Genomic DNA, 26996 nt, shown 5'->3' on the forward strand with positions numbered 1-26996 from the left:
GCTTCTGGTAAAGCTCAAGGGACTTGAGTCAGGGCTGAAGGCTCCCTGATACTCTCCCTACTTAGTGATTCTTTGTCAAAACTTAGGTTAGCATCCTCTGTAGCCCTATTCAAGGGTCTTCCAATACTTAGAACACATGAACAAAAAGCAGCAGCCTAGGCGATGGTAGTGAGGCATAAAATGGCACATCTTTTTACCAACATTTGGCTGCTTAAAAACAAAACTGATGGGGTTGTTCAGATGATCTAGCAGTTTTATTTATTTTTATTTTGTATTTTAAAAAATATTTTATTTATTTATTCATAAAAGACACAGAGAGAGAGGCAGAGACATAGACAGAGGGAGAAGCAGAATCCCTGTGGGGAGCCTGATGTGGGACTCAGTCCCAGAACCCCAGGATCATACTCTGAGCTGAAGGCAGGTGCTCAACCGCTGAGCCCCTCAGGCGTCCTGATCTAGCACTTGTATTAATTGTCAAATGCCATGGATCTAAAAGAAGGAAAAGCCAAGTAAAAGAATACTTGTGGCTCATGATTGTGATGTGTCCCCTGGCTCATCTGTAGGAAAATCCGGTTAAGATGTAAATGCCTGGAGGCTAAGATTTCTGGACTGAGGGTTTTCATGATGTTAATACACTCTTGTCCCGTCATTAAAGATCACAAATATCCAGGTTTCCCTCTAAGGGCGCGCCTGACCTACAGCGGCCTCTTCACTCTTCCAGGTCGTGTTCTGGGCTCTTTCAGCCCCTTCTGGGCTCTGCTACGCTGAGATGGAGGTGTCAAGAGCGGCGTGGCTGGAATTCAATCAGAAGGGAGGGAGGTACAGAGGACACAAAACTGGTTACTTATCTCAGTGACATAAGAGATCCCTCCTACCTCCACACATACATTAAGGTGAATCAGGAAATGGATGGCGGTTTTCAAGTCACGTGATCAGCGCCCCAGGGTTCATCATTTTCACCATGTGTTTGGCTGGGTTTCTCATTTTGTTTACATTATGTGCACAGCTCATCAGAAACTGTTCAGGGAGAGCTGTAGTTTTATCTCGAAAAGAAGAGAACCAAACAGTTTGGGTTTGAAATTATCACCTCTAGTTTTTTTTTTTCTCATTTAAATTCAATGAACCAACATGCAGTACATACTTAGTTTCAGATGTAGTATCACTTCTAGTTTTACAGGGATGAGAAGCAGCCCAAAGTAGGAGGAAGTCCTTCAGTGAGGAATAGTTTCTCAAGGAAAAAAAAAAAAAACCCAGAAATTTCATTTTGAAAAAGGAAACATCTGTGGATTTTTTTTTAAAGATTTATTTATTCATGAGAGACAGAGAAAGAGAGAGAGAGAGAGAGGCAGAGGCACAGGCAGAGGGAGAAGCAGGCTCCCCACAGGGAGCCCTATGCAGACCCGATCACGACGAAGGCAGGCGCCCAAGAAGGCAGGCGCCCAACCACTGCCACCCAGGCGTCCCAACATCTGTGGATTCTTTAAACTAATTTTATTTGTAAAGAGCCTACTTCTGTGCTGGGCCATGGCGAGGGTCCGCCTTGCCTCCTACCTCCTTCATGCTAAGAGAGGACACACTTGCCAGCAGGTTGGTTCAAGTTCCAGAGGAAAACAGTAGCTCAGGAAAGTAAAGGAGCTTTCCCCAGATCACAAGGTGAAATTATGCCCTCAGTTTGGGTTTATTTCTCTTTAAACTAAGGATGCACTCTCAATTATTATTTGGTTTCTCCTCCCCTCATCTCATTCTCATTATTAGTTTGTAATTCATCATCATGAAATATATATATTTTAACCATGCTTCCTTATAGCCTGTAAATTGCAGTAAAATTGACACTCCCCCATACACATAAAGTTACATATTAAACATTATGTTATGATCGCTCCTGGGTTATGGTGTAGAAAGCTATTTTCTTCCCAACGCTTAAGTCTCTATGTGCCATGAATTTTTTTTTTTTTTTTTGTTCTTTTTAAGCACACATGCCTTTACCTGTCCTATGGAGGGGCAATGACAAGAATTAGCTAAACACATTTGGGTCCTAATTTCTGTCCCCCTTTTTCCTGATGGCGAGGGGCCCTACAGGTCTGCCCACCCTGCAAGGTCAAGTGTAAGGCAGTGTCCTCCCTCCCCTTCCTCCCCCCCCAGGAGCACAGCGTCCAGATCTTGGCCGCCTCCTCCTCCCAGGGAATGCTCCTAGGCGGTTGTGCCACGTAGGCAGAAGAATCAATGGGAACGTCAGGAAGGAGCTAGTGCCAGGCACAGGAGAGAAGTGTTAAGCTTTTCACCATGGCTCGAGGAGCCAAGCAGCTGCCCTGCACCAGGCTGAGGTCCCCAGCACAAGCCAGGGGAGAACGCTTCTACAAAAAGGCCGTAGGACACTGACATTTCCTCTGGATATCTTACAGGAAACCCCAATGAGGCCTAGAGTACCCACAGTAGCTCCATCACTAAAGAGAGAGAGAAACTGGACGTTTGGGGCTGGGCTTCCTTCCATGCAAACCTTCAGAACTGCTTCTCTTTAGTTCTTTTATATAAGAATATTTCATTTGGAAATATTCTATAAAGACTATAAAGACAAATCAAGGTCACTTTGTATTTCTATGGTCCTCCTCTTGGATCTGCGTGGCTACTGTGTGAGCCATGATGCCTTCCAGCCAGTGACCTGTTTTTTGTTTTATAGATGAGCTCGATGGCACAGTTAAGGCACACTGGGGCCTCCTCGGTGGGACAAATCCCAAGAACCAGACTCGGGAGCGATTTTGCGAATGTGGGCCAAAGGCCCAAATGTGTCACTGCGGTAAGGGAGGACAGCGCTGGGGGGCGCGTTCAGGCGTTTCCTTACTCAAGGGAAACTACAGCCGCGGCCTGAGGCCGAGATCGAGGAAAAAAGGGCCCAAAGATACCGTTCCCCACCCCTACCCAGAGGGAAAGGGTCAGGCGGGGCCCTTCAGGGTTCCACGCGGAAGCTTTGCAACAAAGTATCCAAGTCTAGGCGCCTTAAAAGGTACTATGCTTTCCAGTGATGAATCTTTACACTTTAATACTTGCTCCCTGAGGCCGAAGGATCCGCGCAAAAGTGCAACAAGTTACATTTAGTCCAGAATTGGACAAGTTGACTTTGTCCGTTGGAGGGTTCCTTTCTTAAGGCTCAGCGTGGCTCTTTGGGGACCCCCTGACTCGCCTCCCTTGGTTGGTCGGATTTGTTCATTTCTCTAACTTCATTCCACTGAGATCCAGCCGAACTGGCCGGGAGGTGCACCCTCAAATAGCTCCTCCAAGAACCCGGAGCAACTCTCTCGGTCTTTTAGGAGTTTCCAGCTCAGAGCAGCAAGGCGAGGTCACACAAAGCAAACCAAATCTCACACTCGGCGTCCGGACGGCCCCGGCGGCCCCGGCCCACCCCCACCCCCACCCCCACCCCCACCCCGAGGCCAGATTCGGCCGGGGGACGCGCACGTACCTGGACGAGAGGCCGGCAGGGTGGGCGCGCCACGTCTCGGGGCTCGGCCCGCGCAGCCTGCGGCCTTTATAGCGCGCCCTCCCCCGCCCCCTCCCCCTCCCCGACAGCCACGTCGGAGCGGCCGGAGGCGGGGGCCCGGGAGCCACCGACGGTCTGAGGGCCCGGGAGAGGGAGTCACCGAAAGTAACGCTCGGGCGCGCGCGCGCGAGGGAAGGAGCCGTGGGGCTCCTGGGGCGCAGAGGGGCCCCCGGGCGCGGAGGGGGTCCCGGGCCGGGAAGGGCAGGGTCGGGGGCGGGGCCCCGGGAGGTCAGGCGCCGGGTGGGGCGCTCGGGTTTCACCCGGGCAGGCAGGAGGGGAGGAGGCGCGGCCGAGGGGCGGGGCGGGGGCGGGGCGGGGGCGGGGCGAGGGCGGGCCGGGCCGGGCCGGGGCGGGGCGAAGCGGCCCCGCGCTCCCCGCCCGCGCTCCCCGCCCGCGCTCCGCGCTCCGCGCTCGGCTCTACTCGCCGGGAAGGCGGCGCCGGCGGCGGCTGCTCTCGCTGCGCCCGCTCCCGCGCGCTGTCCTCCCGCCGCGGGTGGGCTCCGCAGCCCCCTGCCGGCCGCGGCCGTGCCCGGTGCCCGCTCTCCGCCTCCGCCTGCCCTGCGCAGGGGCGGCCCGGCCCGCGTGGCCCTTCCCGGGGGCTCCCCGCTCCTACCCGAGGCTCCGCTGCGGGGCTGGCTCCTGCACCCAACTTTGCCTTTCCTCGTCGGTCGCCCCCGCCGGGCGCGACCCTGCTCACCCCCGGCCCGGCCGCGCGCCCGGGGACGGTGCGCCCCGCGCGCACAGCGACGTCCCCAGCCCGGAGCGCCGCGAGCGGTGGGCGGCCCCGGGGAAGGGGCCGGGGGCGGCGGCGGCCGCTGCCTCGACTTCCCTCGCGGGCGCTGACGAGGGCCCACAGCGCCGCCCCGGAGCCCCCGGCGCTGGATGACTGGCACGAGGAGCGCGCCTCGCCCCCGGTGAGCGACCCCCGCCCGGTCCCCGTGGCCGCGGCCGCAGCCCCGACCGCGACCCGGGGCGGCAGTGGGCGGCGGGTGGGTCGTGGGGATCGCAGGCAGGGTCGACCCGCAGGCGCTGGGCGGGGACAGGACTGCCGTCCGTGCGGGCGCCACGGCTGAGCTAGCGCGCGGGCTGGAAGTTTGTGCCCCGTCGTGGCCGAGGTCGGCGCGTGCTGAGGTAAGGAGCAGAAGCGACGGGGTGGGCGACCTGGTGGTGGGCGAGGCGGGACCCCCGCCACACGCCTCGGGAAGGGGCGCAGGGGGCTTTGTGCGCGCACCCGGCGCGCGTCCAGGAGCTCGGTCGCGAGCGGTGCGCGGGGGTCCCCGCGGCTTGGGCTTCGCCGCCCCACCGGCTGGGGCGGGTTTTCGTGTTCGAGTTACACGGGGGTGTTGCGGCGCGCGCGAGAACCCGGGAGGCAGAGGGACTTGGGCTCAAGTCCGCCGAGCGCTTTGGTGGAGGGCGAGTGAGGCTGGGGATGCTGGGGATGCGGTGCTCGGGCCGCCTGACGGGCTGCGGCCGGGCGAGTCGCTTTCCGCCGTACGGCTTCGCGGCTGCACGGTTTCGCACCCCCTGGATCGGGGCTTCGGGGCCGGAGGTGCATTTGGTCCCCGGAGGGACCTGGCGCTCTCGAGATGTGCGGGGAGACCGCCGCCAAGGAGTGGAGCGGGCTCGCTTCCCGCGGCGCCGGTGCCCGGCTTACCGCAGGCCGAGCCGGATTCCCGGGGCTTTGGCGGGAAGCGCGCGCACCTCCTCGCCCTTTCCTTGCTTTGTACCTGGATGCGGCGGCTCAGAGTTGGGATTGAACTTTCCTGCGCCCGCGGCGGCCCGGGGATCGCCGGCAGGGGGCGCTGCGAGCGAGCGCTGGAAGCGGCGGAGAGGCTGCTGAGCGGTGCCGGGTCCTGGAGTCCCGGAGTCCTGGGTGGGTGGGTGGGTGGGGGTCCCGGACCCGGACCCGGACCCCGCGGATCCGGCCGTGATTTCAGAAGGGTGGGGGTGGGGCAGCGGATCCGTGAACCAGGGGCAGCTCTCAGCGTTGCCAAGGGAAGGACACGAGAGGTGGTTGCCGAACACAAGGTTTCTTCCAGAGACCAACGTATCCCTGCAAACTCCTCCTGTCTGTGCAGCTGTCTTCCTCCTTGTGAGTATTTTCTCAAAAATGAAAAGCAGTAACAGCAGCAATAATAATGTGAGTTATGTTTAATACTGACAAGGTTCTGCTCCTCGGGAGCCCGTTAGTTAAAATGCCAGGAGTTACAAATGGTTGTTGCACCTTGTTTTTAGGAAAAACAATCGTGTGTCACAGCGTATCCAGAAGAGCTCCGTCATATTGGCCAAGTTTGGAAAGAGCAGACACGTTAGTAATTTTACTGTTAGTCTTTGTTAAGTAGACACAGAAAAACAAGAACAGTCTTTACTAGAGAAGATTGTCACATCTAATTAGGATTGCCAAAGTAATTGCCAGTTGTGCTGATTTTATTATTGAAGAAGGTGTAATGTTTATCATGCAGTACTTTGGGTGACCAGTTCACAATTTCAGTTTTGGGGGATAATACCTTAAATTGTGTATGACTTAAATACATTTTTCTTGTCTATGCCTGTATTTATACCAAAGGAAACATTTTTTTTTATCCCAACCATTTTTCATTTTTGTTTTAAAAGAAAAAGCAGTCCATGATATAATTGTTTGAGCTACTTGAAACACAGATTTCTTTTCCCTTGAATTTCTTTCTTGTTAAAACTTTGCCACAAAATAGCAGCTCATCCGTGGTGTTGCAAGGTCACGTAGTTATTTGCCCGCTCCTGGACCCCCAGGGGTGATGAACTGGTACCTGCTTTTACGTGTGTTTAGCCTATCTATGCGTACTTGCCTTAATAGGGAGAAGACGGATGATGCTAATCATTTTATGCCTTTTGCGAATTGTGCTAACTTATTTGGTTGTTTTAATGGCAAACAGCTGCAAGATCCCTGCTGAGAGCAAAGACTTTGGTCTCCTGGGTGGTAAAGCTTGTCTCTGTCCAAAAGAAGTTTTTGAGATGTTCAGGATTCGGTAAAAATAAACCTGCATTCTTCACTGCTGCTTCCCTTTTAAAATTATTTCTTGACTGTTTCTGGACAGAATGAAACGGAAACATACAGTACAGTGACTGTTAAAAGTTGTTGGCTATGTGGCTATAATAAATATACGCACATTAGCATAAGCTTTTGCTTAAGCTCTAGAGGGTTCACAAACCTTCTGAAGCCCAATCCATGGCTTTGCAGTAAGAAATTTTGCTTGAGAGGCCCTTTGGACTCTTAATTCAGGGACAAATGTTAAAACCGCAAAAACTTTGCTTTGTGTTCTATGCCAGCTCCTTGGGACTATGTTGAATGCTCCTGGTGTTAGAGCCGCTTAACTGAACCTTCACTGCGTAGCCTTTACTAATTTGATGATTATTTTGAATGATTCCAAATGTCTTTCTTTTTGGTTACAGAATCATTGAAATGGAGGCTTTGTTTCTGATAAAAATAAAGGAAAGTCAGGGAGGGAGAAACAGAACTTTGGTAAATGTCCAGCCAAAGTTATAAAGGCATTCCACTGTATAAACAAGTAATTATGAACTCTAGAAATCACTAAGATAAGAAAAGAATCCCTACAAGAAGGTTTGCCTTGCAAATCATATAGTTTGCAAGATAGAACAAACTAATTAGGTAATTCCTGAGTCAAGGAATCCAGTTCTGTAGCAGTATATGGACAAGTGTTTGAGAAAAGTAGCCCTACATCCTGCAGTAAATCCTCCATAATTCTTGATTCTAAAATTATACCAAAGTTGTATTTGCAAATGCTTCTGAAATTGTTGCTATAGTTACTCAGACAAATTGCTTAGGGTATAATTATAACACCAAGGTGACAGATTTTTATGTTTAATGTTAAATAATTTTTAAAATGTAAATTACAGTGTCTAACAAATTGAGTTACACCCAAGTGCAAAGTGTGCGGTGTGGAACCTTGTACATTTCTGTCCGCCTGCATCCGTTTGCAAATTTATACAGTGAAAGTGAACTATTTTCTTGAGTACTAAGATATATATAAGTGCTTGTAGTTGTTTGTATTATCTTTTTGTACTGTTGTTGACAACACAGACATTTTCACATATGTTTCCAGCAACCCTTTAAAACTGAGATGCAGAAGTTTTGTTGAGAATTACTGGTGTTTGTCACTTTGCCTTGCTGCCTTGTAGAAATGATCTGCTGTAGATAGGGGGCAATCTGCTGTCTCTAATCCCTGCCCAAATTGGTAACGTCGTAATGATAAATTCAACAGGTGAGGAGTAGCTCATTGGGAAGCACTTTGAAGAAGCAGCTTTTTGTATGCTTGATAAATAGATCATTTATTTCTTTGATGAATTTGTTAGCTGGATATATAAAATCTATTTCTAATAGCAAGACAAGAAGAAAAAAACTAAAGTGGACTGGAATGTACATGGATAAACTTTTCACTTTCAGTGAGCTTACCCAAAACTTGTTTTGATTCAGAATTTAAGTCAAACAGAGTAAAGCAGATGAAAATTTGATCCAAGAGAATATAGTGTATAAGTAATTTATTATAATGTACTGATAATAGCACAATTAATCTATGCTGTCTAAAGCTTGTAGAGCTAATGAAACCTCCCTCTGAATTTCAGAGTGTTTTGAAGCCAGGCAACTTCAAAGACAAGTTGCATTTCACCTGGGGCATGGCATTTACAGTAGGGTCAACCCAACAGTGCACTCAAGAAAACAGAATTTTTTTCAAAAGAATTGCTGTTTTCTTTTTCTTTTCCTTCTTTTTTTCTGTCCAAGATTAATGGTTGTCTGACAAGAGCAAAGATGGACATACTTTATTTCTCTTTTTCTGAGTTTTAAAATTTATTGGCATAGTACTGTTGCATTTGGGAAAAATAAAATCATTCCATTCTTGGCTCTTTTTTTTCCCCCAGTGTGCTAGAACTGGTTTCCTGATTAATATTGAAAAACATTGTATTTTGAAAGAGAATACATTTTTCTAGGGCTGAATATCTTTTATTTCTGGAAGGCCATGAACCCACTAATCCCTTATCTTCCCATCTTTCATTCCTTATTTGTCACTGTGTCTCTGGAATTGGCCATCCTGTGGTTCATGTAAGATGATGAGGAAGTATATGTTGGAACAATTTTATTTTATGTTGCATTTTTATGTACATTTGTGAGTAGATCACATTACTGCAATAGGTAATTCAATTACAGATATGTATGATAAATAACCAGGAGAGTGATGGTTTGAGAAGCCAGCTCTACTGGAGAATAATGCTGTATTTGCTGAGATGTGAAATTAAATAAGTTCAAGGCAAGTGACAATCAGGACTGAGCAAGGACAGATTGTTCACAGGAAATAGAGCCTCTTTCAATCAGTTCAGATTCACCCAACATTTGACAACGATTTATGATGTGCCTATGCAAAGAAAAGCAGAGTCAAAAAAAAGTAATAAGAATTCTGCTAAGCGGTTTCTGTTGAGTTGTCTGCAAAATCATAAAACGGCTAGCGCTTGGCTTCAACTTCCTGGAAGAAATGTGTTCCTCACAGACTGACTCCAGATAAAATTCCACACAAAGAGCTTCCCTTTCTGTAACAAAGCTGGAGATGTGGCGCATCTGGGAGAGGGCATCCGAAGCTGTTCGCAGCCAGCCGCCAGGGATGCAGCTGCCGGCTGCCTGCACCGCTCTCGCCTTCCGCCAAAGGAAGGCATCGGATGCCAGGAACGTCGGCAGTTGGACATCCTGCGACCGAATGGATTCTAGAATCACGACTGGGGTCTGGGATTGCCGTCGTGGGACCAAGATTCCGATCTGCCATGAAACTTTACAGAGTTTAGAGGCGACCACGTTGTAACTGGTGGCGTAAAGCAAAGACGATCACTGCACGTTACGCCTTCTCTGTCCAGCAGATCTCGTGGCTGAGCCATCGGTAATGTCCGCTGCTGTGCAGCAGGAACTAACTAAGGACTTGCTTCTGAGATGTCTGTCGTGTAAATTCCCGGGTGCCGTCGCTGTGGGTGGACTTGGCTTTAAGAAAGTTCGAGGGAAGCTGGGTAGAATAATCACCAGTGGGTTCATGGAGCTGCTGGCCTCACTGGGCAGGGCAGTTGGGGGGGGGGCATCCACATCCGAGGGGGCACTCGCTGGCACTGGGGGGGTCCCACGGGGACAGGCCTGCATGCTGGAGACGGCTCTGCCGTGGGATCCGGGCCCGAGTGGCAGCTGGAGAGGGGGTGGCGTGGGCAGCAGCAGTTGACAGCGGTAAAACTGTCCCCGTCTGACTTGGCTGTTGATAGAGGTTGTGTTGAGGCCCCCACACGGAGTCTGCAGGTAGACCGTGTGGACGGACTTGGAGGTGGCCAAGCCTTGGTGCTGGGTCTGGGTCAGAATCCGACGTCTGCAGCAGGTCTTTGGGTCCTTATAGACACGGCTCTTCCAGAAGATAAAGGGGAGGTGGAGGGACTAAGTGTGGTAGGAGTGCCCTGCAGGAGTGGTTAGGGTGTTTGGTTACGAAGCTAGAACCTCAGGAATGATAATATGAAACACTGCTAGAACTAAGTCATGGCTGGGAGGACAGCTCAAGGGACAAGTCCACCAATTTGCACCCATTGACAGAACCAAGCGAGCAGGGCTAGCTGCTGCTGAGTGTGGGGCCAGGGCTTCTCAGATTGTGGCTGCCTAAGTGCAGGATGGGGTCCCTGGGCCTGGGACCTGCAGTGGGCACCGAATGATCCCAGCTAGGGGGAGATGTGTACCCTGGGCGGGGAAGCTTGACTTGCAAATTATCATAAAAACACTTTGTGTGTGTGTGTTTAAGATTTATTTATTTATTTGAGAGAGCACGTGCATGAGCACAAGCAGGGGCAGAGGCAGAGGGAGAGGCGGACTCCCAGCTGAGCTCAGAGCCCCACGTGGGGGGCAGTCTCACGACCCTGAGATCATGACCTGGGCTGAAATCAAGAGTCAGATTCTTAATGGACCGAGCCATCCAGGCGCCCCAAACACTTTATGTGTTTTAGAATTTTTTTAAAAAAAATTTTAATTTATTTGAGAGAGAGAGCGTGCGCAAGCATGCAGAAGGAGTGGGAGAAGCAGACTCCCCGATGAGCAGGGAGCCTGACATGGGGATGGGGCTCTATCCCAGGACCCTGAGATCATGACCTGAACTGAAGGCAGTTGCTGAGCCAGCTGAGCCACCCACACACCTCACTTTATGTGTTTAAGACATATATTAAAACATAAAAAATGGAAATTCAAGGACATTGTTTACTTATTTAAAGTAGCACCACACACAAAATTTTCAGGAAACGGGTTGTATCCTCATTAGATATCTTCACGCAATTACAGAGATTTTAGAAATTCTAGAATATTTTAGAAATATGGCAGACTTTCTGATTTTATTTCTGAGATTAGACCAATAAGCCTGGTCACTTAGTTGGATTTATAGATTTAATAAGCTGAAACAGATGAGTGGATAAACAAAACGTGGTACAGCCAGACAGTGGACTAGTATTCAGCAATAAAATTGATGAATTCTTGATATATGCTGCAGTATGTGAACTTGAAAATATTATGCTTAGTGAAAGAAGCCAGTCACAGAAGACCACATATCCTGTGATTCCATTTGTATGAAATGCCTAGAAAATGCAAGCCTATAAAGACAATGCAGGTTAGTGGTTGCCTGGGGCCAGAGATGGGGATTTGGGAGGCACTGACAGCGGATAGGCGGGTCTTTTTGGGATGATGGAAATGTTCTAAAACTGGATTGTGGAGAGACTCCTGCAACTCTGTACATTAACTAAAAATTATTGAATTGTGTACTTACAAGGAGTAAATTTTATGGTATGTAACTTATGCAGCAATGAAGTTTTTTTTTTATTTTAAAGAAAAGGAATCTGGGACATAATCTCTATAGCGAGAGTGCCTTAAACTGCCAGTGGCCTAAACAAATCCTGCTGTTTAGTGGGAATTGTATTCTGTGTTTCCATGAGTTTCACAAAGACAGGTACTGGGGCCGTAGAATGTTGAGGCTCTCTTTCTGGGAAGTATGTCTGAACGGTGATCTCTTTTATGAAAATGAGCAAACCTGGTTGCTTTCAGATGAGACCGTAGAACTGAATTAAATCCCTCCATGAAACTAACCGGCAAACCTGGTTTGGTACAGCTCTGTTCCCAGTCATTTGTTGTGTAGACTTCTCTTCTGCTGGTTTTCTAGTGTTGTGTAGCTCAGGGGGAAATCTTTCGAAACAGAGTCTCCTGGTATTGTCAGGGCTGCAGGGGTCTGAATTCCCAGAGTATTGCTCTACTTGACAAACTGTGCTGCTTTCCTGTGGCTGGGGAAAGCCTCATGATGCCTGCTGCTGCTGCTGCTTTTTTTTTTTTTTTAAGATTTTACTTATTTGAGAGAGAGCACAAGAGAGCATGAGCGGGAAGAGGGGAGGTACAGAGGGAGAAACAGAAGCAGACTCTCTGCTGAGTAGGAAGTCCATGGGGACTGCATCCCAGGACCCTGGGATCATGACCTGAGCTGGAGGCAGACGCTTAACCACTGAGCCACCAGGGGCCAGGAGCCCCATGATCCCTGCTTCAGTGTCCTTGTAAATTTCTGTAGCAGGGTACTTATTTTAGCTGCTGAGGCAGGTAGCTTCCAACAGCCCGGTCGAGGGGCAGAATGCAGATTTTTATTATTATTATTTTTAAAGATTTTATTTATATATTCATGAGAGAGAGAGAGAGAGAGAGAGAAAGAAAGAGACACAGGCAGAGGGAGAAGCAGGCTCCATGCAGGGAGCCCGATGTGGGACTCGATCCCAGGACCCTGGGATCATACCCTGGGCCAAAGGCGGGTGCTTAACCACTGAGCCACCCAAGGCGTCCCAAGAATGCAGATTTTTAAATGCCCAGGGCCTGAGCACTCAAATGAGAGTGTGCTGGTTTTTCACCCCCCCCCCCCCCCCCCCCCGCCTTTAGTAGGAGAAGAGTCCTAGAATTGCTTCTAGCTCTTTCTATCCTCCTTTGACAAGTTTTGCAGTTAAAGCACAAGCTGAAATTAGGTTATGCATAGAGATACATATGAATTGCCTGTAATTTCCTTGCTCTTTGACTGTTGTCTCTGGGTGAAAGTGTGTCTTTAGCTCTTCCCTCTTGTTTATTGCGACTTCCATCTGTTGAGTGCATGAAAATCCTCTCTGCCTCCTGCCATGGGGCTTCCTTGGCTGTTTCGTGGGCACCTTGCTCTCCCCCCACCAGTTGGTTTCCACGTGGTGACTTGCCGTGGGAGTGTTTACTTTGGCGCAGGCTGTCTGAGGCGGTCCAGAGTCCCCCAGCATGGCTTTCTGGAGCTGCTGTGACTCGCCAGCCTTCAGAGCTCAGAAGCCTCTCTCCGTTTGGTAACGAAGGATTTGTATCCAGCCCTGTGATGTTTCGGGCAAGCATTTTACAACGTCTAATTTCTTCGGTTCCAGTAGTTGTATGCAGAAACCGCGATTGACAAAAGTTTCAAATCCTAGTGCAATCGCTTTATTGACCTCATACCAATGTAATTTCTAACTGGCTCATTCTGAATTTGCCTCCTTGAGAACTTGCAGCCTGACCTAGACACAAATTACGAGTAATATTTATAAAATGACCATGTTTTTCTATTACCAATCCTAATTTATTATTACTCACCCTTGGTGAGTGGCAAGGAATTATTTTTGAGATTGCTTTAGTATTTCCTGCTGCTTATTAGAGGGCAAAAGGGTGGGTGAACTTTTTATTTTTGTTTTCTGACATTTTTATTTTTGATGTCACTTTTGATGGTTTTAATTGGTCGGTAATGTATACTGTTTAGGTGGGTATTTTTTAGTGGTTATTTTCTTTCATTTTCAATGAGCTAATGTTCTCTGGATTTCAAGAATAACTGGTTAGGCATTCTGTTAAACAGACTGACTGGTTACATGATTAGAGCAATTTCCATGTTGCTAGGACCGATATTTCATTTTGAAACATGAGGAATAAGTAATGATGTGATGTTCTCTTTGTTTTAAGGCCTCCTTTGGGGTTACCGTTGATTTGTATTGGATCTGATAGTTGGAGGTGATCATAATGAAAGTAACACAGAGTGTGACATAGAGAATGACGCGAAGACAATGTCCTCAGCCGGGGAAAATATATTAGACCTTTATTTTGGAAGAATTTTTTACTTTTTTCTAAACCATTTCCTCTTCTGGAAAGCATCCAAATGTTAACATCAAATACTGATTTTGGACACTAAAATGTATAGGTTCTTAACTTTATTCGGACAGTTGGGAACACAGGGAAGAGCCTGGAATGTTCACTTTATAGCCTGGGGCTGTGCTGTCCCTCCTCCCTGCTGGCTCCTCGGTACCTTCCATCCTGTCATTGCTCTGAAGTTTCAGATTGGGGGATCTTCACCAAACCTGTCAGTGAAGGAAAATGCCTTTAAAGTCTGAGCTAGGAGGTAAAGATAGGTACATTCATTACTTACGTTTGAGATTTCTGGGCTGTACATATAAAAGAAAGACCACATTTTCAGAGCAGGGGTCCAGTGCTCAGATGCCCAGTGTGGGAAGGGGAATACTGGACTCTGGTTTCCCTCTGTTCTGACAGGACTGCTCCTCACTTGTCCTATGGCTTTTTCAATTTCTCTGCTAACCCAGCAGCCTTTTAATTATTATGTTTCTCCCTCACCAGAAAGTTTTGAGCCTAGCTGTCTCATTTCTAATAGGACCCATCTCACTCTCTTTCCTTTCCCTTCTGTTTCAGTGCCCCCCTCCCCTGCCACGTGGGAGGGATTTGCCAGGTTTTGTCCCGGCTCTGATACTGTGTGGCGTCTCCACTATCTGACCCTTTGCTGAGGGGTTTCAGGGCTACTGCTGATGTGACCTGACGATGATAGACAGGTTCTCTCATGTTGTTCCCGTCATGTTCCACATTGGCTTGTGTAACCTAGACCTCATCTAGGTCAGTATGAGAGTCACAGGAATGTGATGGCTGTTAAGCCACATCCCAACATTTGTTTCACATGATGGTCTCTCAAGTTGGGAAAAGCATGCTTTTCTGCTTATCAGGTTTAAGGGGGAGAAGCATTTGCTCCAAGGCAGTGGGAAGCCCTCCCTCCCTGGGTCACTGTCCAGATAGAAGTGATCTGAAGCCTTGGAGCTATGCTCTCAGCCCCTCCCATTCTCCACCTTTGAATCTCTCCCATTTCCTTGGCCACTGGTCATATAGGTGATGCTCAGCAGGTGGGGATGCCTAAACCCAGGTACTGGAGTTGAAAGTATTTCCCCCTCTACTTGTTTATTTTATTTTATTTTATTTCATTTTTTTAATAATGCGTATCTTAAACAAGTGTTTTCCTTCAATTTTGTATATCTAAAAATGCCACCCTTGGATGTAAACTGTGTGGTGGTCGGAGGATGGGGCTGGGCGGTGAAGATGGGGAGGTGTGGGAAGGGGGGAGCCCTTTACAGAGCTACAAGCCCAGGCAGTGCCTCTTGGCTGTCTTCGCTTTCCAAGCAGACTCCAAAGTCAGGCCTGAAGCCAAATTTACTCTCCGTCTGCCAGCAGTGATGGAATTCCTAGGTCCTATCACCAGCTTGTGAAAAGAAATCATTCAGAAAACTGCAAGCTGGCAAGTAAGAACTGCAAAGATTCATTCACTCAAAAGCTTACACCCGCAAATGTTATTTAACTTTGAACAATTTCTCCAGGCCCACCTGCTGGGTTTCCATCTCATTGAGGTTTATCTTGGTACAGGGAAAGCCTGCGAAGGATTCACAGTGTGGCTCTGATGGAACATGCCCCAGGGGTGATCAGCAGAAGGGCCTTCCCCTGGTCCTAGACCTCACTCATCCCTGACCCGAGTCTGTGCACTTCTTCTAGAGAAGAATTTCATGGAGTGAATATAAATGCATGGACTTCAGTGGCTAAAGCTACAAACCGTGGGACAGTAGAGGGGAGCCTTAGTCTTCATAGTGGTCAGATACCCTGCCAATTAAAATACCTTGAAGACATTTTTTAAAATGAGGATCCATTGATGAATTAGTTGTTTATTGAGGTAGGCCCAAGGAAATCAATGCTTTCCACTTAGACCATGGTTAGGGAGAGGATGGACTTGACAAGCATGGGGAAGGGACTACAGGGAGTCATGAACCATAAATTTTTGGGAAGAAATGCATTTCCCAATGTCTACATAGTATTTACAGGGACTTTTTTTTTCTTATATAGTGGAAATTATAACCCAAAACCACACCCTACAGATTCGAACATAGTTTAGAAATGTATTTTATTTATTTCTTTTGGTTGCTAGAGGGGAGGAGTGCAGGCTTTGATGTGAGTTTAGGGAAAAGAAGGCCAGATAAGCATTTTTCATTTGATCTCTGTGACCTTGAGTTTCATGATAATTTTTCAGAAAACCCCAGGTGTTTTGTTTTGTTTTGTTTTTGGTGACCAATTACTATTCTTTTCTCTTAAGAGAGAAAAGAGTCATCATCACTTCTCAGCCAAGGCTTGTAGGTTAGAGAAGCTCAGTATGGTGCCGACCGGGTTTCATAAGGCTCCACGGTGTCTCTTCTCATGCTTTTCCTGCTTTAGGACATCCAACTCCATTGGTGGTTGGTTTGGGGTCAACATGCAGGAGGGACACAGAAAGGAAAGGATCACCGTGAGTAATGGAAACCCCACTGAGCTCTAGGGGATATTGGTTCCATTTCGTCTTTTTTTCTCATTTATTAAAGTCCACACTGGCCTTTTCTGTCCTCTTCCTGTGTCCAAGGCAGTAATCGTTTGCAAAAGCTGTGAGCCTTTTGGTTGTCGTTGAGCTAGTGATTTGCAGAAGAGCCACGGAGCATTGTGACAGTTTGCATGGGAACATGGCCCCCGTGGATTGAAACACTGGCCAGCCTGCCCCTCCGCCCCCCCGCCCCCGCATGGGCCCCATTGGGCCCCATGGCATGGGGCTATGAGTTCGCCCCCAATGATGTGTAATCAAGAGTCTCTTTAATGAGTGATGGTTGTACATGGACTTGAAGGCAGTTTTGGATTGAAAAGTAAGTGCTTTTCAATGACATTAAGAGGTTTTATTTTTCAATTAAAGTGTGTGTTCCCCAAAGAACTGGCTTTGGGGTCCAGATTTCCTGCCGTGGTCGTTGGAGGGAGTGGTAAGTGGGAAACATAGGACCATGACTAGAGGCTTGGCAAAATCTTTATCAAGAGGCCTGGACAGGGGGCGCCTGGGGGGTCTCAGCTGGTTAAGCTTCCATCAGGATCTCAGGGTTCTGGGATCAAGCCCCACATGGGGCTCCCTGCTCAGCAGGGAATCTACTTCTCCCTCTCCTTCTGCCCCTCCCCCTGCTCACACTCCTGCCCCCCCCAAAGTAAATAAATAAAAGTCTTGAAAAACAAAACAAAACAAAAAAAAGAAGCCTGAACAAAGTGTGCAGATAGTGAATGGCTTACTTTGGGGACTGATATGGGGGCCCTCAGGGGATCTTCTTTAATTGTACTTTTGAATGAACAGCTGGTTTAGTTAAGCCTGCAGGGGTAAATTTAGGAAGACAAATCAAAAGCACCTTTGGGAAGGCTGCTTGTTTCAAAGTGTGTAGAAATGCTCATGTTTACCTTTGTTCCTCTGCAGGGAAGGGCCAGGGTCTCTTTTTAAAGGTAGCTCTTGGTGTTGACTTTGACTTCTGCCAATTAGCCATTTTGCCTGATAATGTTACAGTGTATGTATATATGTATGTTACAGATGTGTTACAGCTTGTATCAAGTATTCATCAGTGCCAGACAGCTCAGTTCTTGTGTTCTTCCTTGGTGTGGGAAGAAAAGGATTTTGTAGGTATATTTCTATAAAAGAGTTTGGTGTTAGGTTTTAAGAATTGGTAGACAGCTAAAGGAATTCATATAAAGACATAATTAGAGTATGCAGGGAACATATAAAATATACATGTTTGAAATGCTTTGCTTTCTGAGCAATTGGGAGGTTGTTGGCTGTTTCTTTTTCTCACATTGGCTTCCAGATGATTAATTGGATTTACTTAATTAAACGCTCCACATTTAAGTGGAGTGGAGGCCCAGGCAGGGAGCATTCTGAAAATAGCATCAATTGTTTTCTATTGATCTACAATATATGACATGATTTGCTTATACTTAGAGCAAAGACATTCAGTTCTATATTAATAATCTTTCTTTTTAAATTATTTAACTTTAAGTTCTAAAGTGAATAATCTATTTAAAATATCTTATGGATGATCTCAAAAATCCTGTATCATGAAGTTCTATTCTTTTACTGTATTCCAGGGGAGTAAGCCAGCTTTGAAACTAGAAGCACGTTTCTGTTGGTGCCACAGTAAGTTGAAGTGTTTGGAGAGGGAGCTGGGCTATTTTTAGCAAGTTCAAATGTATCCTGTGGTGGCCAATTTCCAATGATCCAAAATTAGTCATGGGATCTTGGACAGCACAGTGTCAAGGGCTCAGAAAACCAGCCTGCTCAACATCTTTGCATTGTCAACCTAAATCTGACAGTAGGATTGATTGCTTTGGTCAAACAATACATCATTCTTTGGAGAAAACAAAAGGATAACCTCTCACTGTGAACAAAGGGGTCAGGAGCTATGGAATTAGGTGCTAGACAAAGTGGGTGCTGAATAAAAATGGCAGCAGTTCAAGCTACTGGAAGATGACAGGTTTTTGGTGATGAGGGCAGTTAAAAACTTAACAGGGTTTTTTAATTAAGTTAAATTAACTTTTTTATTGGGAGGGGCATAAAAGTGAATAGCTGAGATTTTTTCCTCTCCTTCGGTTTTGTTTACATGAAAAGAAGGTTAAAGTGCAACCCCTAGGGCAGGAAAATCTTGCTTATCACAGTGGCCTTTCATCTGTGGAAAAATGGAGAGAGGATACAGTTACCCGCCTGAAAAGATCTTTTACACAAGTTGCTCCCAATCATCTGAGAGCCAAATGACCTAATTGCTTTGAAAGAATCGTATTTCCATTTCTCCATGTCTAGAGAAACACTTCATTTTTAAATATATATGCAACATACAATTGTTCTTGGCAGTGATGTTGATGACTGTTTTTCCTTAAGGTTTTGTTGTTGTTTGCTTATAAAGTAGTTGGTAGTTTACAAGAAGATGGGCTAAAATTTAATAGAATTATCCTCACAAACTTTTTTTTTTAGAGAGAGAGCGCATATGCATTTTTGAGGGGAGAAGAGATGGAGGAAGACAGAGGGAGAGGTAGAGAGGTAGAGAGAGGCTCTCAAGTAGACTCCAAGCTGAAATCAAGACCTCCCCCTTTCGGTTGTCTTAAATCAAGTTGACATGGCATATGGGAGGTTGGTTTGATTCAAAGGAAGGACAGTGCATTTGGTTGAATCATAACATCCTATTTCTTGAATGTTGAGGCCTCCTAATGGATATAACCATTCCATAGAATTCCAGAATTTGGGAGATACTGAAGCTGTCCGGTATTGGTCTCCAGGCAGAGCCTTTTCTAAACCCCCATAGAAAGATGGTGATCTATTATGTTCTTAGAGAAGAGTTTATGTGGGGGCTCCATTATTGTATGGGCAGTTTATTTTTATTGTAGTCCAGGGGAGCCCAAGGATGAAAGGTAGGTAGGGTAGCATTTGGGCAACTAAAAAGTGTTGACCAGAAACTTCCTTTGGGCTAGAGCCCAGGCCCTGCCCTGTGCATATGCTGTGTTACAGGACAGAGAGAGTTTCTTGGTGCATGCTCTCTTGGTGCATGTTTTCAAGAACCTGGATGATGCTTCAGGTTCATTCAGACATTGAGGAATGTCTAGAACGCCAAAGCAGGAGGGCTGTAATAGCAGGTGGAAGAGCCAGGCGTGGGTGCAGTTGAAGTTGGAACAGTCTCTTGTCTCCGTGCCCTGGCTGAGCTTCCTCACTTACTGGGACTCAGGGAGCATGGAGGTTTGGAAGGTGTATGCCCAGGTGGCCTGGACCGCCGATGGGTACCCTCTGCCCAGGATGCTAGCAGCACTGTCAGAGCACCAGAGCACTGTCAGAGGGGTGTGGGGTCTTCAGACATCCTTCTCTAACAGCAGAGAGGGCCTGAAAATCAGGAGCGTCACAATAAGTAAGGATCTAAGTGTTCCCGCACTTCTTTTAGGATCTTTGAGGAGTTTTTAGTCATCCCTGTGGGATCCTGGATGCGGAGACCCCTGTTTGACCAGCTCACCATCTCACGGAGCTGCAAACTGTGTGGTGTGTTTCCTGATGTTTTCCAGGACAGAGTCACACAATCTACCCCCGATGCAGGACTGCCTTTTCCGGTGTTTAATGCACTTTGCTGTGAGGCAGAGAAAGTAGCCTTTCCTGAAATGGAAGAGCCTCAGGATATGCAGGGGAGAGTTGGTGCTGGAGCAGATTCAGGGAGGAAGGCTGCCAGCAAGCTGCTCACCTGCCATGCAGGTGGACTCCAGGCCCCAGAGCTCCTGAGCACCTCTCTCTACTCCCAGGTGTGTCCCTGACTCCTGAGGAGCTAAAGCTGCTGTCTCTTTAGAGGTTACACAGACCACTGGCTATGTTGGACCTATACTGAGTCCATTTGATCCTGATACTTTGGGTTTCACGGTGCTTGAGAGATAACTCCAGATCACTCTTCTGAAGATCCCAGTTCCAGATGATCCAAGGGGGAGTAAAAGCAGTGAGAATCTGGGTATCAAAGTAGCAGAAAGGGGGCTTAGCAGTATATTCAGTTGCCAAAAAGAACTTTTATTTCTCAATCCCCACTTCCTCTTCTTGCTGAAGAGCTTTAAAAAGAATGAATGATAATTGAAGGCTAACTTCACAGTTTCTTTGAAACATACCCATGGACTTTTATAGGGATTGAAATAGGAGGAGGAGGAAGCCAGTCTTTGAAAGCATGTTACTAGTTTATAATTTGGAAAAAAAAAATTCTGGCACCGGTTCAGTAGATGTTGGCAGAGGCCTAAGGGTCAATGTCTGAAATATTCCTGGCGTAAAGAGCTTGCGTGTTTTATTTTGTTTTAATTGAAGTTTATTAGTGGTAATTTCGGTTTGGTAGCTTAGCATGCAATGAAAGCCATGGTCCTGTATCCTGAAGCTGTTGGGAGGAGTCGCACAGCCAGTGGGGGAGCGGGCAGGGTGAGGGGGGGTGCTCTGCTGCCAGCAAAGGCAGGCTGCCTCGTGGGGCTCACCAAGTGGCATCCTGACCTCTCTGAAAGGTGCTGACAAGCCTGGCTGCCAGAAAGAAGACTGTGGGGACTTTTGTTTCAGTAACGTGGGCTGGAAGCAGTGAGAGCCGAGCTGACATACTGAGGCGGGCAGCTCTTCTCACCCAAGGCCTGGCTGCCAGCCTTAGGTGGTTCCTCAGACTGTGATGTGGATGACAGCTGCTTGTGCTTTCAGAACTGGGGGGGACGATGTGTAGTACCAGAGCCGCCTGGAGACAGTGCTCCCCTAGGCTCAAAGCTCGGAGAAGCTGCCTTTCGGCCTCTCTGAGGATTTCCGGAAATACAAAGACTTGCAGGTATAGTCATCATATCTTGAGAACAACCTAAATCACAAAGGCTTGCCAGAGCCACTAGATTTGGGTCCCCCCAAAATCTATAGATGCCTGGCCTCCAGGTTAAATTGTTTTAATACCTGGGATACAGGTAAATACTGTAGTTGTCTTTTTTCTAGGGCTCGCTTATCCTTGCTCTCTTCTCAAAAGTAGATATAATAAACCTTTGAACAATGTGGGGCCTGGGGACAATGACCCCACCATCAAAAACCTGCATATAACTTTTGACTTTCCCAAACTTGACTGTTAACAGCCTACTGTTGACCTGAAGCCTTACCAATAACATAAACAGTTGATAAACACATTTTGTATCTTTTATGTATTGTATACTGTATTCTTACAATGGAGTAAGCTGGAGAGATGAAAATCATAAGGAAGAGAACATATATTTACAGTTTGTACTTTAGTTACCAAAAAAACAAAAAAACAAAAAAACTGAAAAAAACAAACAAACAAAAAAAAAAACAAAAAAACTGTTCCAACCCATGGTTAAGGGTCACCTGTAGATTACATTTGTACATTTGTGTATTTCCATGCTCTATACTGTGCAGCACATTATCCCCTAACTGAGAAGCCGAGGACATTAATTTGTTATTTTATGACTCAGTCCTCTGGGTGGCTGGGCTCAGCTGGGTGGTTCTCCTTGGGTCTCTCATGCGGTGGCTGTCACATGGCTGGAGCCAGAATCATCAGAGGCTTCCCAGAGCTGGATGTTCACCATGAGTTCACTTGCACATCTGGCACCGAGGGTCCCTCTCTGTGGCCTCACTCCTTGTACCTGGCCTTCAAGGACAGGACACACAAGTTTCCAGGCCATGTAAGGCTGTGCCCAGCACTAGCTCAGACCACTTCCGCTCTGGAACATTGGTCTTGGGAGTCCTCGGGCTTGCCCACATTCCAGGGTAGGAGAAATCGAGTGCGTAGTGATGGGCAAGTGCCAAGGCATGCTTCAGAAGAACACGTGGGAGGGGATGTTGTGTGGAGGCCATCTGTGGAAAATACCATCTGCCACATCATGCCTCCTGTTCAGTGTATGGGAACCGACAAAATAAATGTGTAATCACTTGCTAAGGTCAATCATACTTGACGTCATCTCTATAAAGACAGGATTTGGAAGCTAACACGTGGGGTACTTCAGCAAATGCAACATGCAGAAGTCAAACAGAGATTACTAAATGAGTAGTCTTTTTTTTTTTTTTTCATTAAAATGGATTTTTTTTAACTCCACAGTGAAGATTATTTGCAGGATATCCTTAAATATCAGAGTCTTGTAGATCTTTTCAATATGATCATGAGGAGTGTAAATGTAGCCGTTACCAGAGTAGATTTTGGATCGGAGTGGCTGGATTTGTAGCTCAGTTCTATGGGAATTTGAGGAATGTCTCCATCTCTCTGGGCTACACTCTCAATTTTAAAAGAGCAGTTCCTGCCTGGTAGGCGGTCTGTGAAGATTCGAGACTGCATGTATGTGAATTGCCTGCTCCATAGCAAGTGAGCACCCTGTAGTGTTTGCAAGTGTTTGTGTCCTGAATAGAAATTCCCTTGACAAGCCCAGGTGTGGGTTAGCATCTTCCTCTACCTAAATGCACATTGCATGGTGCACTTGGATCGGCTTCTGTTACATCACCTGCCCAGGAATGCCCACATAGGAGTGGGGTGGGCAGAAAAAGGCATTTGCCAAAAATAGAAACAGGGCTGGGCATTGTTACTTGACTTTGCAAAAGAGCAAATATCTCTTGGTGTTGGGACAAAATTAAAAAAAAAAAAAAGATTGGTGATTTCAAACCTGTTTGTGGCGCGTATCTTCTGTTTCCCTTGTAGATCCTCCCTGGAATGTTCTCCAAGCTCAGGAGGTTGAGCTGCATGAAAGGCATCATGGGCTTGCTAGCCTTCTGCTTCTGGCTGGCTTCCTCCCATGGGAGCCCTGGAGGGGACAAAGGAGGGCTTGTGCCCTGAGGAGTGTGCCTGAATGGCCCCATCCTTCCACTGAGGCCTCTGTGCCCACCCGGGGGATCCTCTACACAGCCCCTTTGGGCTTGGCTCTCAGAACTGGAAAACGCTCCCTCCTTCCAGCCCAGGAGGCTTAGAGGTTACCACCTGAGCTGGCTCAGGCCTCAGAACTGTGCCTTCTGTTTCCTGCCCCTTTATCAATCCTCTCATTGGTTAGATACCCAAGTAGAGTGTGGCCTGAGTCCCTCAAAGCCCTGGCTACTCCACTTGCAGAATGATAACATTGACATCCTTTTTCAGTTGGTTTTGTGGTAGCTGCTCCTGCGAGCAAGGGGAAGAATGTGAGAAGTTAAGAACTCCATTATCTTTCCTAATGCCTGTAAAGAGCTGTTGAGATGTCCCGTTGAAGTCACAGACAACCCTCTATGATAGGTTGTTGTACATTATTTGAGAGTCCTGTAAGTCACACAAAGCTCAGCAGGGGTGAAGCAGATCGTGTGCCTGGAAATAGGATCATGCGCTGAAATGGGGCCAGAATCCTGGCCATCTGATTGCCATACCTCGCCAACCACCAGCGAGGAGGCACCAGGGATGAGAACTTTCTGTTTGAAGTCAAGCTGCCCCAAGACTTCCTGATCTTCTATCACTGATGAGTCTCTGGGAAGAAATTGCCTCTGGAGCTTGACTAGAGGCTGACGGTATTTCCATTAGAAAATTGAGAGTTTCTAAGCTAGACAATTCTTGGTGTGCAAGCTGATGTCTTCTCTGGGTAGTGGACAGCTGGTTTACATGATTAAAGACACCTGTATATGCTATGAATTAGTTTTGATAAAATCAGTAAACTGTATTATGCTGGGACAGACTTCCTAAATGGGGTCAAAGATATACTTAATCTCGGATATATAAACACATAAATATCTGTTTACCTATTGGTTTATACACACACATCCCACTTGGCTTTCTAGCTTAATCCTTAACTTTAAATGTTTGTTATTCCCGTTTTAGTTAATTGATGTGCGTGGAGAAGAAGAGGACTCTCCCGAGTTAGGCACATTCCCCCTTCCTTTCAGTATTTATATGACCGTGGGAAGCATTTGGTACCAAGAACTTTGCAACTCAACGTACAATGCAAGTTTTATTGCAGGTCACATTTTGGATGAAATGTGTGGCTTCTAATGAGAAAGAAATGCTCCTTTTGATTACTTTTCTAGTTATTAATAACCACAAAGGGATTCCCAATTCTCTGGAACTCCCCATAATTTTTAAAATTATAATTACTGCAATCATTGGAGTAATTATTTTTCCATAATGTGGCCCTATAAAGGACCATAAGGACAGATATTCCAGACAGTACAATTTTTGTTCAAGATTCAATTATTTCCCATCTCTAGAATTTAATCTTCTAATACAACACTTTTGTCATGCTGTGTCCTGCCCCTCTACTGATTCATGCTTAAAGGAAATAGATGCCATTTCTCAGTCTGCTTTGCGAGGAATTTCAGCCTCTTTGAAAACCTTCCCAAAATTTTCTCATTCTTGTTCCACTTTCCTGAGGAGTCTCAGCAGAGACAGTGCTTAGAAGTAAGTGGGGACATTTTTTTTTTTTAAGATTTTATTTATTTATTCATGAGAGACACACGTTGGGGGGGGGGGGCAGGCAGAGACACAGGCAGAGGGAGAAGCAGGCTCCATGCAGAGAGCCCGACGTGGGACTCGATCCTGGGTCTCCAGGATCATGCCCTGGGCTGAAGGCAGGTGCTAAACTGCTGAGCCACCTGGGCTGCTCAAGTGGGGACATTTTGGATTGTCTCAGTGACCAGGAGTGCTCCTGGCATCTGGGGCCCTAGGGCCAGCAGAATCATTATCCGTTGCCCTCGCTTGAAGAATCCTGGTACCTTTGGCTCAGAATCCATCTCCTTTTCAAGTCCTTGCTCAAGCCTGGGCTCTCAGGGAATGCACTGCAGTTACCTTGCCTGCTCCTGAAATTCTGTTGCCTTTGCTGTCTTTGCCAGTCATTTGATGTAAACACTAGATTAGCCAAGGGTTGAAAGAATTTTTTTGAAAAGGGTCAAAAGCACATATTTTAGGTTTTGAGAACTACATGGTCTGTGTCATGACCATGTAGTTGTGCTGTTTTCTGAAAGCAGCCATTGGAGCATGCAAAGGAATGGGTGGGCATGGTTGTGTTTCAATAAAAATTTATTTACACAAATAGGCAGGTTTGGCTCACATGCTAGTTTTTGAATCTTGGCTTTGAGCTTATATGAAATAGCTATTTTTGTAGTTCAAAAATGGTCAGCTATTGGAAGTTTCATATGATTCAGTGTAATATATAGCATATCGTGTTGCGAATCTCATTATCGTCTGAATGTGTGTCTCATTTCTACTCCAAATACATCTGTGTCTCTCTTCCTCTTCCTCTTTGTATGTTTGGTATCAGCCTGTTTTTATCCTTCTATGGTGTCTAAGTCAAACCCTGAAATATTTCGGTCATGCAATAGTTACACGTTTAGTAAGTATTTGAAATGCAGAGCCCTAAACTCAAAATCCCATCACTGAAAGAAAACTCATAGTTGATTAAATATTCTCTCGGTTACTCTACAAAGTATGTATGTATGTATTTGTACTTACATTAATAGCAGTTGAGATTTGCTGAGTCCTTATACTGTGACCAAGGGGATGTTCATTATTATTGTGGTGGTGGCTGTTGCCATCTGTACCTGTTTTCCTAGAGCTATCCCAGCACACACCTGGGGGCTTAAAGCGCGGGGGCTTTGTCCTCTTACTGTCTTGAAGGCCAGGAGTCTGAAATCGAGGTGTGGGCAGGGTTGCTTCCTTCCGGAGGCTCTGAGGCAGAATCTGGTGTGTGCCTCTTCCCAGTTTCTAATGGTTGCCCATGGCCCTTGGTGTTCCTGGTTTGCAGATGTATCCCTCTGGATTCCACCTCAATCGCCATGTGGCTTTATCTCTGTGTCCCTTCTTAGAAGGACACAGTCGCTGGGTCAGGGCCCACTTTCTTCTGGAATGGCCTCATCTTCATTTAGCTAATTACATCTGCAGAAACCTTGTTCCCAAGTAATGTAATGTTCTGAGGTTCCAGGTAGACACAGATTTCCAGGGACACCGTTCTGTCTGCAGCCCAGTGCAGCATCTGTTAGGGAGTGATGCAGAGTGCCGGGCGCCAGAGTCGGCACCTGCTGGCATCTTGACAGAGGCTGGCGGTTGATAGTGACCTTTCTGCCCCAAGGGGTGGTCCCGAGTTACTTGCTTGGGACCTAGAATGGAAGGTTGAATTTTTGAGTGCTTAATCAACATCTGCTGATTTCAGTTTGCCTGCAAGCTACTTCTTCCAGACCCACAGTCCACCAGGAGGTGGTTTGCTGTGGCGTTGGTGACTGATCAGTGACAGCTCCCTGCCCTGAGACAGAGTCAGGTCCCCTTGTCTTTGGGCCCTCCTTTTATCTTATTATATATTTAATAGTAATAATTTAGATGCTTAACGTAGATTGTATTTAATGGTTTTGATTTATGAGATTTTGTAAATAGTCTTACATAATACAGAATACTTGCAATTACAGCTAAGATTTGAAAAATATGCTATGAAGGTTTCTCACTTTCTAAACGCTTACAATTCCTGCATTTTTATGGGATTCATGAGCATGATTAAGTTTGTCGTTTTAGAAAATGAAGCCACCTTCTTTTAAGAGAGATAATGGTACAGGAGCTTGCATCTCCCACGGGACTGTGATAAGATAAGGCTCTGCCAAAAGAGGCGACATTTAGACATTGAAAATAGTGAGCCACAGCCAGTGTGCTTCATTTACTTCTACTCAAATCATAATTGTCCTTTGTGGGGACTCAGTGTGGCGATTACACAACTCCCTTATGTATGTTTCATTTATCAATTTCATTTTCCTCTTGAGTGGGAGAGTTAATTCCCATTTTATCTAAATAAAGAATAGATTTCTTC

General features: G+C 46.7%; 1 protein-coding gene, 1 long non-coding RNA gene and 1 other non-coding gene across 13 annotated transcripts in view; 1 reads left to right on the forward strand and 2 right to left on the reverse strand.

Moving 5' to 3' along the window:
* Positions 1-246: 246 nt before the first annotated feature.
* LOC118353242 (uncharacterized) lies at positions 247-3823 on the reverse strand. Its single transcript, XR_007408212.1, has 2 exons — positions 3458-3823; positions 247-793 (listed from the first exon to the last, which is right to left on the reverse strand). It is a non-coding gene; the product is annotated as an uncharacterized LOC118353242 (long non-coding RNA).
* Positions 893-961, reverse strand: LOC112662928 (small nucleolar RNA SNORD123). Its single transcript, XR_003138956.1, has one exon. It is a non-coding gene; the product is annotated as a small nucleolar RNA SNORD123 (small nucleolar RNA).
* A 483-nt stretch (positions 3824-4306) lies between the features above and the next one.
* Positions 4307-26996, forward strand: part of SEMA5A (semaphorin 5A) — a 470523-nt gene continuing 447833 nt past the window's right edge. For 3 of the 11 annotated variants that reach the window (XM_035710390.2, XM_049105633.1, XM_025451478.3), the window contains exon 1: positions 4535-4666. The gene's annotated coding sequence lies outside the window, so the exon portion shown is untranslated. Of the gene's footprint in view, positions 4450-4534; positions 4667-5483; positions 5628-26996 lie in introns of those variants that run through there. The other 8 variants (XM_025451472.3, XM_025451477.3, XM_049105632.1 and 5 more) reach the window with 5 other exon arrangements.

This window comes from Canis lupus, chromosome 34, assembly GCF_003254725.2.
Source record: "Canis lupus dingo isolate Sandy chromosome 34, ASM325472v2, whole genome shotgun sequence".
Taxonomy (NCBI): Eukaryota; Metazoa; Chordata; class Mammalia; order Carnivora; family Canidae; genus Canis; species Canis lupus.